Genomic DNA, 18,176 nt, shown 5'->3' with positions numbered 1-18,176 from the left:
TGTTAGGAAATGCCATAACTCCCAAATTCTCTATTTGGACTATATGCTCAGATATATCCGATACACAAAACACTCGTGGAGGAAAAATTTCCTATACTGATGTAATTCTATATGGAAGCATGTTTGTGCTATTTCTGCATGGAAAGCTCATTAGTGGAGGGCACATATCAAAATATTTCACACTGTGGTTTGACCCTGTCTTGTCTCAGGGTGATTCTGGCTTCAGATGAAGTTGCATTCTTTATGGCCAGTTTCTGAAATGAATCATAGATTTAACATGCCTGGTAGCCTTCTCCTCCATGAAAGGTAAATTTACAGATGACACCCACAGGTAGGCTCCACCTACAGCTCCACAAAAATGTTTCAGCAGAACGCTGTTCAACTCCAAAATTACAGTTTTGTTGAAACTGAGTTATTCTACAGGAACATTTAAATTTTGAAGAAATTTTCCAGGTGAAAGTGTCAAAATGAATCATTTCATCTTTCTTGTTTCATTTTGATATTGCCAAAAGTTTTAATTTCAAAAGTATCACCCCGTTTCATTTCATTTGACATTTAGATTGTATGCTAATATTAATTTTAAAGCGGTATGTATATATAATAATGTATGCAAACACATTGTTATTTTTTAAATATGATTGCATCTGAATTGGTGATATTATAGTACTTCAAAACTAAAAGTTCGGATGTTTTCAACCACAATTGACATCCTGGAGACAAAAAGATTAGGAAAAAAAAAAAAAAAAAGAGGATCCTAAGTTCCAATTGAATTTCATAGAGTATAAATTGATATTTCTGACCAGAGAAACCCTTAAAACAAGATAAACCTGAGAAATTATGGCAAGGCAATTAAATCTGCAAAATATATCTCAAAGATATAACACTTTGAGTCAGTATATCTCAATTAAAAATACTCTGCCCACAGTTTCTAGTCACTTTTGAGTCATGGAGAAAAACTCAATGTTCATCAAATCTTTGCAGATTCAGAGAAGTGAATCCATGGATGTCATGTTTGTTTACCTTTCCCATTAGCTTAGCTAATTAGGTTCAGATGTTAATATACATTAAATCATTCTTTTTTCTTTTGAATGCCTGTAAAGAACACTCAAGAGACAGAATTAGAGTATGAAAGCCTTTATTCACAAAATGTCTGTGGTCATGACCACAGCAATACAAGCTCACACAAATCAGCCATCTGGGGAATCTCACATTCGTCGGACAGGGATCAGGCAAGAGGATATATTAGGTAATAAAATCTCTGATTAATATTCAGTTTTGGCTCCTCTCCATCTGCCAACTAGAGTGAAAATCAGTGCTGGTTATGTTGTGATAAATATCTGCCAACTGGTTTCCTAAACATTAGGCCAGTGAATAGCCACCACATTTAAACAATTTCATCCAGTATCTTCTGAGGGCGTGTTTGTCCCCTAATGCACATGACAGTTTTGTTTGTTTGTTTGTTTGTTTGCTTGTTTGTTTGTTTTTAATACAAAGATTTTACAGCTAATTGAATGATTTGGAAACTGGCTGATTAATTGCTTAGGTAGTTGCTGGAGTGTTTTGATGTCTCAAAACAGACATTTATGCTCAGAGCCAATGAAAGTGCTGAAGAAAGTCCACACCAGTCCAGGTGATATTTCTTTTCCATCTGACTGTAGTCAAAGGAGAGGAGTGATTTGTGTACAGAAGCAAGCTGACACAAAACCGTACATCCTCTTGATAAATTAAACTCTAAGCGAGTATTTTCAGAAGCCGTAACAAAACACTTCCCCTTCATTTTCATTGCTTCTAAACTATTGGCTAATAAATTGAGCAGTGTGACAATATTCTGTCATTCACATTTCTTAAGCACTGCATTCTAATTGAAGCTCCATATTAGATATGTTAATTTTAAAGTTTGGTCAATCACTTTGCTTACATAATAATTCAAACGCATCTCCAAATACCATCAGGCTGACTCACAGAACTGGTTAACCTCAGCAGCAGTTCATTTTTAATTTCTATCACTACCACTACAAATATTGTTACAAAAGCTATTAAATTAACAAATTTCTTTGACACAATTTCATTCCTCATCATAAAGAAAAGGCAAGCAGCTAACACTGCAGAATTTTCATCAGCTAATATCTTGTAGTAAATCCATTAGATAGACATTAACTAATTGTCTAATCACAGCAAAGGCCTGAGAGTGACATGTAATGGGATTAAAGTAGATTGTAGTGCACTGCCTACATTCTCTGATCCAGTCTGGAGACAGCATTGACCTTGCAGATCATCTCAGTTAATTTAACCAAAATTTGAAGAAAAGAAGAAAAAAACTGCTTTTGTTAAAAGAGCAGACACTTGTTTGCTCACACACAAAAGAGATAAAGTGGATATGGCTTGAAAAATACTCTATTAACTTGAAAGTAATCTGTGATATCAGTGAAGAGCGACTGGCATGATCACAGTTGTTTGTACGTTAATGGTAGGTTACACCTCATGTGATGAAGTAGGCAAAATTCTTAGTCTGCAGAATGAGTTGGGTTACCAAACATGCACCCCTTGAGTCCAGAGTAGTTTAGTGCAACGGTCCATATGTCCAAGGCCAGAAGCAGCTTTCTGCCCAATGAATGCCATCCTCTAATGCTATACAACCAGTAGCTTCTTTGTACAGACTTACAAACATTGATTCAGTCACTTTGTGAACTATTAGGCTTCCTCACTGAGGATGAAGAGGAAAAACGGGAGTTGCCACTGTGCTGAAACTATCTCAGGAACTTTGGAACATTACTTTGAAAACTGTCATGCCAAATATGTAAGGATGCATAGAACCTTAACCTTCATTTTAACAAGATATGTGATTTCTACATAGTTGCTAAAGATTCCCAGGAAATCAGTTTGTTCCTTTCTTTCAGAAATCCCTTTTGGAATTTCTCTTTAGTTACTGCCATAAGGTAAATGTGGCATGGTCACCAAAACAAGGAGGTCAAGCATGAACAAGGGATGAGTATGGCTGAAAAATCACAGCTAATGTGCATATATTTAACCACTGAAACTACAGACTCTTAGTTCAGCTTCCTAGTGTGGACATATCCAAAATGATCTGTCAATAAGGCATTATTATTTTAAGAACTGGGAACAGGACCAATCTTAAAATAAAACACTGTGGTATCACATGCTGATTATTCAAAATATTTCAGTTTGTCTAAGGGTTGCTGCAGTGTTTAGAATAATTAGTGAAAAGTATTATAGTATTTTCAGAAGAGGAACAGACTACAAATCTGGCTTGTAGTCTGAACAACATTATCTAGAATCTGCTTCTTTTTCCTTTTGCACACTAATGGCAGCTGTGCCTTGATCAGTGCTAGTTTGAGAGCCTACTAAATAATATTTTAGGAAATATTATTTTGCAGAATAGGAAAAGAAGAAATTAAACATTTGTTTTCATTAATATAGCTTATGTTCAGATCTTTTGGGTAAAAGTCACCAGTGTTTTCAGCACATGTTGTACCAATACACAAACTGAATGTTTCACTGAGCATATTTTTTACATTTTAATATTGTACATATCCTGGAGACTATGAGAAAATCACAAAATAGTTGAATCAGGACATTTTATGGAACACATCCCAAAAATTAAAAACACTTTTAAAAGTTGAAAAATCAATGTTTCCTGAATTTTTGGCAGGTCATTTTACTTGGATCCATTAGCTATTTTCTTTAACTATTGAGGGGAGTCAGTGCAAGATTTGTGATTCCCACTGAAGGACCTGAATAGAAAGTACCTTTTAAAGAAAGCCAAACATTTAATGTATTGTATCAGCAATACTAGACTACAATGAAAGGAGTAGAGGTATAATGTTTTAGAAACAAGGAATTGAAGGCAAACAGAGACAGTAAGTGAGACATACACAGAATATTGGTTTTGACAGAATGTCTCAAAGTGGACATGTCACTCCTGAAGCTAATGGGACCTTGTGAAAGCATGTCTGCAGAACTAATTCGCTCTTCTAAAGTCTGTGGGGACTATTCTGATTCCACACTGATGTAAGTGACTTTGTGGATTTATTCCTCATGCAAGCAATAGTCAGAGCAAAATTACATCTAAATGAATAAGACTTGTCCAGGTTGCACCTGCTCAAAATCTTTTTCTGTAGTTTTAAATTACTTCTTTATTTACTTCAGCAACTTGATAATCTAAAATAGGCACTCTGGAAAGAAACATGAAAGATTTAACTGCACATTTATGTGCTCATCTCCAGTCTTCAAAAGCTTGAAACTGGAAATCTGTGTGCAAAACTCAGCAAGTTTCTTCAGAGTAATTGGTTGTACTAGATCTAAAGAGTCCAGGTGTCACATAGTGTAATTTGTCTATGGGTGATATTATTGACTATGCTTATGCTCTTATACAAACAGAATTGCTGTCTAATGCATTTAACATGACACGTTTCTTCATAAATGACCTCATTATTTCCTTTCTGTTTGTTTTAAATATACTAAAACAATGTATTTAAGTATACTTGTCCAGTAATATCAATGATTCCTATACCACTGAAGGAAGACACTGTTTTAAACAGTATTATTTTATTTAATGAAAAATAATTTAAAAATCAGTTTGCTGGGGGGTCAGTCATTTTTAGGCTACAGCATACATTAAGATGATAAACAACAGGGATAAAGGTATCTCTAGAACTTCAGAATAAGAAAAAAAATCAAACACCTTTAAATTTTCCTCTCTTCAAATAAAAGTTTGACAGTCTGGCTTTACCTCTGAATTGTTACAAATACAGAGCTTTACACTAGTAAAATGGTACCTCAAAGTTAATCTGAGCAGATAACAAAATATATTAGGAGTTCTTTATATCTCAGAGGTATCAGTAAAATAAGAAACATCTTCCATCCCTACAGCTCCCTAGCAAAGACCTTCTCACCAAACAAAAAGTAGTGCTGTCTCATGTAGAAAAGGATAAAACAGGATGGCTGGTCTTGGCTTTTTTCCCAGTGACAGGAGAACATAGAAAATGCATAAGCTATTTATTTATTTATTTATTTACTTATTTATTTATTTATTCTGTGTGTCTCTTAAAGTCATTTGGGTAACAGAACAAACAATGCAAAATCCTATTAGCAAAGTAATAATTGGACTGATTTCAGGCTTGGGAAAGTGATCTGTGAAGAAGCTGTTTTAGAAAGCTAGAGTTAGTAAAGAAAGATGCAGGCTGGTAACAGATGTAAATACATGAATTTTAATCAAAAGAGAGGAGAGGAGAGGAGAGGAGAGGAGAGGAGAGGAGAGGAGAGGAGAGGAGAGGAGAGGAGAGGAGAGGAGAGGAGAGGAGAGGAGAGGAGAGGAGAGGAGAGGAGAGGAGAGGAGAGGAGAGGAGAGGAGAGGGAGAGGGATATAGCTATTATTTATGTCCACGCTTTGCCATGTAAATAGGCTCCCAAAGATTGTAAGAGCAGGATGAACACAATGAAAACTTTAGGATTATGAAGAAAGATATTTAATCTTTTGCTAGCTTTCTAACACAATGAAGTAACTCCGTAGAAAGTATAGTATGAAGAAAATAGGTATCTTTGATAAAATTACATTTATTTACATTATTTATTTACATTTATTTACAAAAGATATTTAATTACTTCTGAATATAGAAGGGGTCTTACAAAAAGGTATACCACTCTACTGTGAAATGCAAGTAATTTTTTTCCTGCAACACCTAGTTTTTACTCTCAGTCTTAGCACAGCAACATGTCATTGCCTGTGTTATATCTGGATGCCTGCTTTCACATGTCTGTGTACTCCTTCTTATTTACAGTTTTGGAAACTGCAATGAACAAGGACACTCCATCCAGGCTGTTCACATTCCAGGATGGATTCACAAATTCTGCTGTTTGGGTTGGTGACATATGCCTGTGTTTTCACCATTTTTTAACTTTGACAGTGACAGTGACCATGATCACATCCACTAATGTGTTCTAACCTCCACAAAAGTACTTCCTTCTTTCCTTCTACCATGATTCCATGGTTCTATGACTTTTTCCAAAAACCTAACTGGACATGGTACCTAGGGACATGATTTAGTGGGTGATACTGGTAGCATTGGGGTAGTTGGACCAGATGATGATCTTGGAGGTCTTTTCCAACCTTAATGATTCTATGATTCTATGAAAAGACATGCTTTGCAGCATGCTACAGAGGGCAGTAGTTTCAGACACAATTACCCTGGACCAGAGGTAAAATCTGAGATGCTGATATCTTACTGAGAGCACTTATTGTTTTTATTGTCATTACTACGTGGAGTTGCAGGGAAGATCACATCCTTCTGAGTAAATTCATATAACTGAAAAAGGGCCCTCATCCTCCCAGTACTCTCTTTACTATGTCGCTGCAGTATTAATTCAGCAGTTCAAGCTGGCCTGTGCCTAATATTAGCCAGGAGTTAACCAGAGAGACCAAGAAGAAATTCCTGTACCATATCACAAAGCTGTAAAGGTTAAGATAATTATGTGATAAAGAAAAATAACACAAAATTCATATGAAGGTATACTAGAAGTGTGCTCTCCAGCTGATGCACTACTGTATTTTTCACTAGCCGGACTTCTAAAAGGTCATTCAACGGAATGTCAGATAGAAATACAAGTTACAGAGTGCAACTATGAGAATAGATATTGTCAATACAAAGATTAAGTATGTGTCATTTACATAGAGTATTCCAGCTGGCCATTGGGAGGTTCTTCCATGTAAAGTGTGTACATCGCTTTTAGTGATGATGACTTTTAAAATATGGCTACAAATAAATTAAAAAATATTGTGGGAAATAGTTTGTAAAGAAGAAGATTGGATGGTTTTGTTTCACAGTCACCATGTTACATAGACATTACACATTCTTTTAATTATTATTATTATTTTGCTTTTGGTGGGGGGAGCAACTATGAGGATTATTATTTTACCATCATTTCTCTGATGTATTTCTCTGCTAACCTCAACAGACATTTGCCTGAGCACAACTGAGGGACAACACCAGGACAGAAGAGTCACAGCTTGAAGAGAGAAAGTGGACTGATCAAGCTGGTACTGCTTTTAAGGGAAATGTCAATGTCCCCATGGCCTGAGGTTGGTAGTAGACAATTGAATCACTGGATTTCTTGGATAGGTCTCAAACATGAGTTATATTAATGCTTTTTTGTTATTATGGCATATTTAGAAAAAGATAGACAAAACAAGATGTAATATGATCCAGATGAGGAACCATGCTAGTATCACTGGTAATAGGACTGCTGAATCTTACTCAGAGAGAAATTTATACATCATGAGCAGAGAATCAAGTGAAATATCTCTAGCACATAATTTGTAGGGAGCCAATATTAGTCCAAAAAACAGTCAGCTGGCAGTTTGTTAGCCACTGTCTCATGCCTGAAGTCAAGCTAACTTAGACTTGTTGTGCCTCAGCGTTTCCATTTAGCACTGATTTCTCAGAAGTGAAATTCACCTGAAAGGCAGAGACAAAAGATTAATATATAGTGAAAATCATCAACATATATGAAGTTTAAATTGCCTCACATATAAAGCAGTATATGAAATATAACTTTGAGTGGATCCGAAGCAATAGAATTTGTTCTTATTTCTTTTGTGTTGAATAATTAAACAGTTAAAAGTCTACAGAAAAAAAAAAATCAATACTTTACTTCATATTAAGCAGATGTAAAAAAACAGTTTATAACTGGCTAAGATTAATAGATAATTTGGTAAATGGCTCATCAAACAACAGATTTTATATATTGTTTATAATTACTATGATTTCTGTGATCTTAAAGAAGCATGCTATTCACATATGAAAGATAACATTGGGCTATTAACTCTGGAACTTTAACAGAACTGGTGATCTTACTTGCTAAATCTACATAGCAGTATTTTAAAATGAGTTTAGAATTAGCAAAGAAGTACAGTCACTATCAAGTAAACTACAATTAAACATCTCCAAGACAAGCTTGTCAATGGTCTTTGTTATGAAATGAAGGGAAAATTGTAAATATATTCTTAAAAGCCTAATCTTTCAGCAATTTTCCCCATCAGAAGACTCAGAAGCAAAACAATTCCTCCCACTCACCCCCCCCAACCCTCCAATTGCTTCTTAAAAAAAAAAGAAAAAAGAAAAAAACTCTGTGAAAAACAACTCTTTTTATATCTCATGAAAGAAAAAAAGATCTAAAAAAAAAAAGTTAATAGCTGAGAAGATAGCTGGAAATGATTCAAGTTGTGCTTTTTAAGTAAACAATTATTATTTTCTAACTGAATAGATTCATTTGCATCATGTGGCAAAAAAAAAAAAAAAAAAAGGAAAACAAAAAAAAACTAAATTCATGAATTCTTATCCCCAGTTCCAGCAGGCTTTCACAGAAATGCTCTTTAGACTTGAGAGTTTCTCCATCTTATAAGAAATACTTTTTCACGCTTTCTGAACTACCCCTCTCTCCTTTCTTCATTTTAACAGAATGGGTTACTAAAACAGTACAGTTTATCAGTTTATCATACTGAGAATAGGGTGGAAGGTAATTTCTATTTCCAGGGTGTGTTTCCAAATAAAGAACAGTAAGGACAGATTTACCCAAAGAAAACTGTCAGCAGTTTACACGTTCAAAGGTTTGGAGGAACATAAAATTAACAGATAAGGCTCAATGAGAAGACAAGAAAAAAAAAAAAAAAGCTCAGTGCATTCATTGGAATAAGACACTAGTTAAGTACTGTGTGAAGCCATGTAGGTGCATAGAAGGCATCTTGTAAAAAACTTTCATGAATTACATGCCACCGAAGCTATAAGTGTTACTGAAATATGAATATTGAAGCTGCATCTGCAGTGCTTGCAAGATTAAATCTGTATCTACAGTGCTTGGCTGCACCTCAAGTATTGTGTTCTGTTTTGGGCCCCTCACTACAAGAAGGACATTGAAGCCCTGGATCATTTCCAGAGAAGGGCTATGAAGCTGGGGAAGGGTCTGGAACACAAGTTTGATAAGGAGCAGCTGAGGGAACTAGGGTTGCTTAGTCTGTAGAAGAGGAGGCTCAGGGGAGACCTTATTGCTCTCTACAACTACCTGAAAGGAAGTTGTGGGGAGCTGGGTGCTGGCCTCTTCTCACAGATAACTACCAATAGGACAAGAGGAAATGGCTTATATGAGAGGCTTCTTAGAGGAAGTTGTGCCAGGAGAGGTTCAGGTTGGAAATTAGAAGAAATTTAGTCTCAGAAAGAGTAGTTAGCCATTGGAATGGGTTACCCAGGGAGGTGGTGGAGTCACCATCCCTGGGGATGTTTAAGGAAAAGTTGGACTTGGTGCTTAGGGACATAGTTTAGTGGGTAATATTGGTGGTAGGGGGACAGTTGGGCCAGATGATCTTGGAGGTCTTTTCCAACCTTAATGACTCTATGATTTTATGATTGTCATCTATGGTTCTCCTATCTCAGAAAACACACACACACACACACACAAATAGGTAATTAAAAAGGAAAAAAAATAATCACTTCTAGCACTGAAGTATCTTTATTCTGACTTTGGACAAAAATGAAGATAGAGGCTACACCTTGAGAAAAATGGCAATTGTTGATGCAGAATGAAAATTTCCCACACCCTGTTATATCTTTATTTCCTGTCTCATTTTCACTATTAGGTTTCAAATAAATGCACTTTTGTCTGGATTCAGTTTGGAAAAAAATTAAATGATATGGACATGATTTTATTTTATTTTATTTTTCCCCTAGAAAATTGTTGTTCTATAGTTATTAATGTGTTAGATAATTTGTTGATTCTGTGTGGCAACCCTGGGATTATTTTTAGGATTATTAATTCATAGAGGCCCATTACTTGATACTTCAGTCTTCACAACACATATTAGTCCTGGTTTTAGGGATCTTTGGATTAATTATCTATCATTTTCATTAACAATTGCTGATGAAAAAACAGGCTGAGCCTTTCCCTTCAGATAAAAAACACTCCCGTTCCCTTTTGCAAACCAATATTTATATCAAAAGAGGAGAAGCAGAGAGCATTGTCAAATATCAGAGCAATTTTGCTTCATCTCTACATTCTGCAAACGAAATGATGGCACCTCTTTCCTGCTCTTGTTCCTGTTCTCATATTCCTTCTCCTGTTACTGTGCCAGGGAGATAGTGAAGAAAACTCATCTACAGTACTTACTTCAAAAGGCCTGGTAGAAAGATCTAAAGATGTTTTGAGGAAGCAGATCTGAAGATGACTGGAAAGGATTAATGTGGTTTATTGTGCTTGCTGGGATCCAGAATTTATATGCATAATGCCAACTGTAGAACTGCACCTTTTTTTTTTTCAGCTATGAAACTAGCTTGCTTGTTCTTTACAAAACAAAGACTGCACCTATATAAGACCATAGTTTTGGAACTCATTGAAGTACCAAAGCCATAGTTTAATAACAAGACTGTAGCTCTGTTAAGAATGACCTTATAGAAGGTCCATATAGGTCTTACAGAAGATCTATATAGAAGATTTATCATATTCTAGACATTACCAAAAATTGTTACTAACATTTTAATAGTTCTTTTAAATTTATTACTTCTGCTTTCTTGCTTTTTCCTGCTACACTGGTGTCTCCAAGGACACTCCTTGTTGCATTTGTCACCAGATACACTCAGTTTAATTTTTTTTTTTTTTCAAATTAAATTATTGTAGGAACATTATAGGAATTCCCTCATTTCTTCTGACCAGTTTGAATTAAAAAAAGTGTCCACATTTTTCTTTAGGACTAAAACATTCTTGTATCAGACCTCAGGAGAGTCTCTTCTGAGCAGTTCAATGTATACTTTTTTTGACTTTACATCACCTTACAGAAGTATTTTAATAACTTCTTTTAACTTTGGTAGTTATTCCATGTGACCATTTATCAGATGAACAGCAGCTCAGAGGTCTTGATGTCTAAAGGTGTTTATGCGCTGTTTCCTGTTTTTTTCTCTATATACTTTTTAACTTAAAATTGTTGGTAGTAGAGGCTTGAAGTATGAATACATTCCAGGGAGTTCTGCTTATAGAGTACACTCTGCTAGTGATGTTACAAGTTTCCAGTGCCACTACAGCTGTGCAGTTTTATGAAACTTGTTGCCTTTTTTTTTTTTTTCTGTTCATACACTGTCTCATTAATGCCAATCACATATATTTTTTCTCTATCTGCAAAAAGCGATATTCATAGATTTGTATAATGCAGACAAAACATAGAAGTGAACTGCTGAGAAGCAGATATTAAAAAATGAAGTTGTTTACTAGAAAACACTGAGATCCCTTAAGCAATGTGAGGGATGACTCTTTCAAAAGATTAAGAGACTAGGGATTTCAGCAGGATCATACAGCCAAAAAGACAGAAAAAGCTTCTCTTAACAGAACGTTTGTGTGCTAGTATACAGAAAGAAACTGCTGAAGTATCAAATATAACCTCTGCACCAGTAACTGCTCTTCATGTCTAGCATCTAGTGAGTTCACAGGCTTTATCCTGCTCATATTATTTGGCTCAATCACTTATTTTTTCCTTTGGGTTCAGTTCACATATTTTATTATTTTTCTTAAGCTTTTGTCTTTAAGTCTAGTGCCACCACATGAAGTCAGAGAGCAGAAATTTTCAAACTCAACAGTAATCCTTTCTCTCTTGAGGATTCAAAATTTCTATTAATGAAAGTAGAATCATTTCTAAGGGAATATTATGAACTGTTTAACAAGGGCAAAGGATGAGCTGATATTCATTAGCTTCCATAGTTTTCATCTGAAAGTAAAGAATACAAATCATTTAAAGAGGACAGGATGTGAGACAAGTACTACACAGGAAGGTATTTAAATACAGAAAATTATTTCTAAATGACTATGCAAATTATTAAAAAAAAAAAAAAAAAGAAACACCTCCTGCAGCACACACAAATGAATGTACTATATGCTAAACATTATGTTAGTAGTTTTCTTTGGTATAGGTTAAATGAGTCAAACATAGATACTATAAAGCATACATAGTGCAATATTCAGAAAGACAGACAACCCAAAACCCCTTTGAACATCCAGAAATGCAAATACCCAGATAAATGTGTAAAAGACAGGAGTTTAGTTCTGTTAGTTCCATATTCTAGAGAATTTGGTGATGGTATAAGGTGTATATTGAAGTGTACAATTATTTACATGGAATAGAAAAAAAAAATGGAGACAAGGAAAACAAGAATTCAAATAGAATATTCTTCAGAAATCACAGATCTCCTTACTTAGAAGACAAGTGAGATTGTAATGTTTTGTTTGAGAAATTAAGGTTAATTGTGTTTTGACTGTCTTTGTGATCATACCAAATCATCTAAATGACATTTGTTCATGAAAATTCAGTGCCTGCACTCAACAACAACAAAAGAAAGATAGAAGTGCCCAAATATATAAGCTTTTGCTCTGTCTCACATTAAAATGCCTGTTTCTTTTGATTGATTTTTAGGTTAAAAGTATGATTTTTTTTTTTTTTTTAAAGACATTAGAGACTCACACATTTCGAAAAGACTTTTGAAAAATCTGGGTTGGAAATGCATTAAAGTGAATGAGATACAGAGGTATATTTAAATATGAAAAAAAATCTATCCCTTTCTATCCAATTTATTTGAATCTACCTTAGCTCGATTACACACTAAAAATGATTTTTTTTTTTTTTTTTTTTGCTGGCCTACATAATATGTATATAGGTCTCAGCAATGTTGTGTGATATCTATTACTTAAACCACCAACTTAGTTGACAGAGGTGTTGTTGATTGCCTCAACAATGACATGTTCATTTCATACTGTTAGGTTTTCTTGGAACAGTTCAGTAGCTCTCAGCTATTGTATCCTAGTAGAAAAAGTGCTGCTTTAGTCCTCCTGGAGAGAATTTCTCCCTAAAAGTATGACCTAAGTAAGAGTAGCCCCGACTCTTCTTTTTTCTCCACCTACTAGTCCCCTAGTGAGAGCTTATTAGATTTTGCTTGTTACTCCACAAATATAACCCACAATCTCTCCTTTTGATGGTGAATTTTCTTTCCAATTCACTTGGTGATGCTTGAATAACAACTGCAATATCTCATCTCAAGTCTAGAAAAAATATCAATCATTCATTAAATTGCAACATTTATTGAAATACCTCTTACCAGCAGTGCATAGAAAGAAAAATGATCTCTCTGTACAAACATTTTTCTTTCTTTTCTTGAATACTAATTAAGTTATTTAGAATAATGAAACAAAAATTCTGTAGACCATTTGGACACCTTATGAACTGCTGCACAAGATAGTATTCTTATGAGACTGTTTATTTAACAGGAAAAAATATTGCTTATGCTTTCTAAGTAACTTCAGTAGCAAAATTATTAGTGATGCTTTTCTTGAGAAATCATTTTATGAACTCTGTACACCAAATTCAATAGAAAACAAATAAATACTGGGGTTTTTCACACTTCTGGTGTTGGACCATGTGTTTTCCTACTTCACCTTAGCTATATGCTCAAATCTCAAAAGACTCAAAGACTCTTTTCATTCCTTTAAGGTCATAAAAACATATTTCCTCCCAACTCTTCACATTTTTGATAGTATTAATTTGTCTTGTTGCTCCTGTTCCTGTGACAATTAAGTTGCCAAGCTCAACAGGTCTGACAAATGTTCTGCTCTACTGTTGCTCTATGTCTACTTCTGAAGTTCATTCTCTATTTGTTGAGACAGTGTAGAAACATTTAGAAGTTTGTTGAGACCTTGCTTGTTTTACTTTTTCTCATGCTGAGCCGCTTTATGGGCACTGAAAATTTAGAGATGTGCAGGGACAAGAAGCATCAGTTTACCCAAACATCAGCCAGAATAAAGATACGAGGACTGAAAGCCCTCTGAGACCAAAATCCCAACTCTTGGGATGTATTTGGAATATTAAGTTTTAGTAGCCAATGTATTGGCAACTTCTTTGCCTATTATTGTGCATTCATTGATAAAGCAGCATCAAAAGTAATAAAGTTAATATTTCTTGAAAAGTCTAACAAAATTCATTGAATACAAAGTCATGCAATCACATCTATTAAACAATACAGAAGAAAAAATTGTTCAGACCCTTCACTTCTTTTGTTCCTGACTTGTCAACAGCTCTTTTTTTCCCCATGAAACCTGTTCTCATACTAATAAAAGAAAAAGTCTTCAATAAATCTTGAATACTGCCTTTTAAATATTGCAGATCAATGACCTCTAGACAGATGAGCTCATCCTGCTAGTCTGTAGCCATTAATGAATCTCTACAAAATCCTCTGAACATACAAACTGAGTGTTCTGCTGCACATCAATTCTTCAATGTACCTTTTTTTTTTTTTTTTTGGGGGGGGGGGATTATATATTTACTTGGATTATTTCATTACTTAAACTGGGTAAATACAATAATTTTTCTTCTGATTATTTATTTAGAGAGAACATGTTGCCACATAGAGCATGCTCCTTGAGAGAAGGTTATTTATAGATTAAAAGCTTCCTGTGTCACTTGCTACACAAAATACATCCACAAATACAAAAAAAAAAAAAAAAAAAAAAACAAAACCTTGTCTATGAATGTAGCCTTTATAAATCAGAAAATTATTAATGTGCTATGATCCAGACAATTCTAATAACTTCCAGAGGTTTGATGCTGGAATTATTTATTCTGATAATGTACACAATATTTCATTTTAAATAAATAGAATCTTACACCTTTAATTGGGAAAATCAGGAATTCAGAGCAATGTGTGCCTCTCAGTCCACCAACTGAAATCAACAGCCATGATCTAGTTTCCAGAAGGAAAAAAATGCTTAGCTGTTGCTAAGTTACACTGAATACCCATTGAATTACATGTTAAACCTATGTTAATTCCAAACACAGTCATTATGTGTGACAGTATTACAGATAATACTGAATGGATTTAACATAATATAAACCCATATTAAAGAACTATCATCATATTTTGCTATGTTTTCCATAGCTCTTCCAGATTTTTTTAAAGATAGATTAGTTGTCAGGTGACCCCCAAAAAAAAAATAAAAAAAAAAATAAATAAAAATTAAGTAGACTTATTGGTCATCTTGTAGTAGAAATCAATTGCCTGCCTGTGTGGTACAGGGAGCAACTAAAATTTTGAAGTACAAGTCAGAATTAAAACAAGGAGGAACAGCTAGGCTATGCTGATATATCCACTAAATTCAGCCACAAAACAGATATATATTCCTGTGCTTTTAAAACATGTTCTAGCTTGTCACTTCTTCCCTGCCACTGCTGGAATTATGTCTTGGACTGAGCCCAAGGATGTTTTAAAGTAGGGCACCTGTTACCAAGCAGGTGATAATAATTACTCTTCAGTTCCATAGTACTGACACTCCCGTCTGTGGTTCTGTGATTTGGAGCAGCATGGCACTTCTGCAGCAGACCAGTTACACTCATTACCAGTATTTTCCATTGCAGGAGAAGTACTGCATTTGAAGAATGTAAGAAAAAGAAATCTAAACTACTTTTGTAGTTAAGATCTATAATTTTGTCAATGGGATAACATTCTGTAGTTGCTCTGGTAGCAGGGGCTGAACTTGATGACCAAGGTGGTGGCATCCAAGCTTTTGTCTTATGCTTTGGTGATACAACAATGCTCAGTTTGTATCAGGTGACCTATATCACTTTTATGCAACACATAAAACATTAATATGTATAAGAGCTAAGAATCTGGCTGTCCTTGAAACAATGAACTATTTCTTTAAATAAGACATCAGCACCACAAGATTTTGTAAGAATTTTTGGTTTGCAAATGTCTGATTTATGGCTCACCTATCTATACCAGCTTGGACTGCCCACAGGAAAGGAGGATACTTTTGGGGCCAAGGAAAATTTATTTATTTATGAATGAGGCTTCCTAAATATGTGTTCTTAGAAACTTAGCTTAGAACACACAGTGGGAGCCCAAAGTAGAAACTTCTCGTAAAGGAATAATGGAAGTTGATATCCGGCTGTGTATAAAGCATGTCCTCTGTAAGCACAAGAGCTTTGGAGAGGACATTACTAATGTTCTAGCTGATTAGTGCATCAGTGGATATCATATGCAGTTTTCCTCTTGAGCTAAAATTCTGTTGTACATGAAATGAATAGTACACTCATAGATGATGCAGTAGTATCTGTGTTAATTCTGTGTGCTGCTGGCAGCAGAGCTGTAGTCTTCACAGGGTCTGCCCTCTCTCTGCATGATATTTCAGACCACAGTTTTTACTTCCATGGTGTACACATAACTGCATGAGTAAGAGTGAAATGAGAACCTAACAAGTGTTGGAAAGACAGTTGTCTAATACTTTCTGTAAGACCTGGCTAGCTGTGCAAGGTTGCCACTGATCTATCACTCACCCATTGCTAAAAGAGTTACAGTAGCCCCTCTTCTGAAAAGTTTGAGCCTGTTGTTTCTTTCTCATGCTGCCAATTAGCCAGCTCCATTGTACTGTGTCATGATTTGCAGCTCTTGTTTTTTAAGGGAAGACTTGCAAAAGAAAGTCTGTGATTAGACCCTTCTCACTCACAGTAGTGAAGATAAGTCTCTGATTGTACTTAAGGAGTTTAGTAAAGAGAGGTCAAAGCTTAACTATTTATAGTTAACTATAGTTAGCTTAACTATATAATATTCAGCTAGGTCATTGATAGCACAGTTATTAGCACAGACTGCAGATGGTAGATGTGCAAATACAGTCACTCCCATTTTTTTCCAAATGTACACCAAGGCATGGTAAATTTGATGATCCAAAATGCAAATACCATGTCTGTGGAAATACTTATAATTTGTCCTACTGCAGTGCTGAAAAACATACTGCTTTGTTCAGGTATTTAAAAGCATGACTGTAACAAGCTATCTGGAAGTAGCAGCTTCCTTCAAGCTCAAATAGAGCAGTTCTTGTCAGACTCTGAAGTGTAGCACTAACCAGCACTGGTTCTTTGCAATTTTTCCTTGACTAGTTTGCATAAATGCAAGATTTTTTTTAGTGTTTACATCTCCATAGTAAAGTTAGTGAAATATGTCTCTTTACCACTTTTAGCATTGCGGCATGTATTTGAAAATACTTTTCAGGCTGATGCCATGGAAAAAGTTGTTAAAAGTCGGATATAGTCATGCTCTCCAAGAACCTCAAAGACCTTGTCTTGGGGCAAGCTATTCTATACAGACATAGAAGCATAGAATATTCCAAGTTGGAAAGCACCCACAAGGATCATCAGGTCCAATTCTTGTGACTGCACAGGACCGCACCCAAAAATCAGACAATATGTCTGAGTGTGTTGTCCAAACACTTCTTAACCTTATTTTGCCTGACTTTATTTTTGCCTTTGAAATGCAAAAATATTGCTCTGTTGCCATCCTTTCTCTTTTATTCTGTTTCCTGACTTATTGGCAGACATAGATAAACATGATAGTGTTATACAGAGATGTATTCCACCTCATTTGCTTCTTCTGTAAAAGCATGTAACCTGCTATCTAGGCTTAACTTTCACCCTGTCATTTGACTCTGACTTACACAGCTGTGATTTTGAAATGAAAATCTGAGGGGTTTGTGTTCCATGCACTGAGGTTTTGTTAAGAACACTGTAGCCTGTTTCTGATGTTTGTATGGAGCTAGTCCTATACAGATTAAGCTTATGCTTCTTACTAGAAGTAGCAAAATGTTTCCTTCTATACTTCTGCATCGACAACTCTCTTTGCAACTATGCTTCTCTCATAGATGCACTGGAAGTGTCTAGCATTACTCTGATTGCCATTATCTTTTCTTCAATTAATTTATACTGAGACAGTTTATCAGAAGCAATGGTGTCCTTCAGATTTGGTCCAGAACATTGAGACTGGGACAGCTTGTTTCTTGTTTTCCCTTCATGTTTTCAGTACCTTTATTTCTAGTTCACAGAGGTACTCTTTGAACTTTGTTATTCTCTATATGGGTTTTTATATATGGTCATCATCCCAAATAAAACTTCCAGCTATTTTGGATTGTGGGGGGACTATTAAATACTTTATTGTTTTCACTTTTTTTTGGCTTAGTTCTGATGCGTTTATTTCCTAGGGAATGATCAAAGTGTGCTAGTCTGTGTATGCACTACTCTGATTTGCATTTTGTTGTGATCTGGTTTTAGATGACATTTTCTGCATTTGTAAGCACTATGGTTAAGTTTTTGT

This window comes from Cygnus olor, chromosome 2 (genome assembly GCF_009769625.2).
Source record: "Cygnus olor isolate bCygOlo1 chromosome 2, bCygOlo1.pri.v2, whole genome shotgun sequence".
Lineage (NCBI taxonomy): Eukaryota > Metazoa > Chordata > Aves > Anseriformes > Anatidae > Cygnus > Cygnus olor.
The sequence above is the reverse complement of the archived record's forward strand: the minus strand, read 5'-3'. Positions refer to the sequence as shown.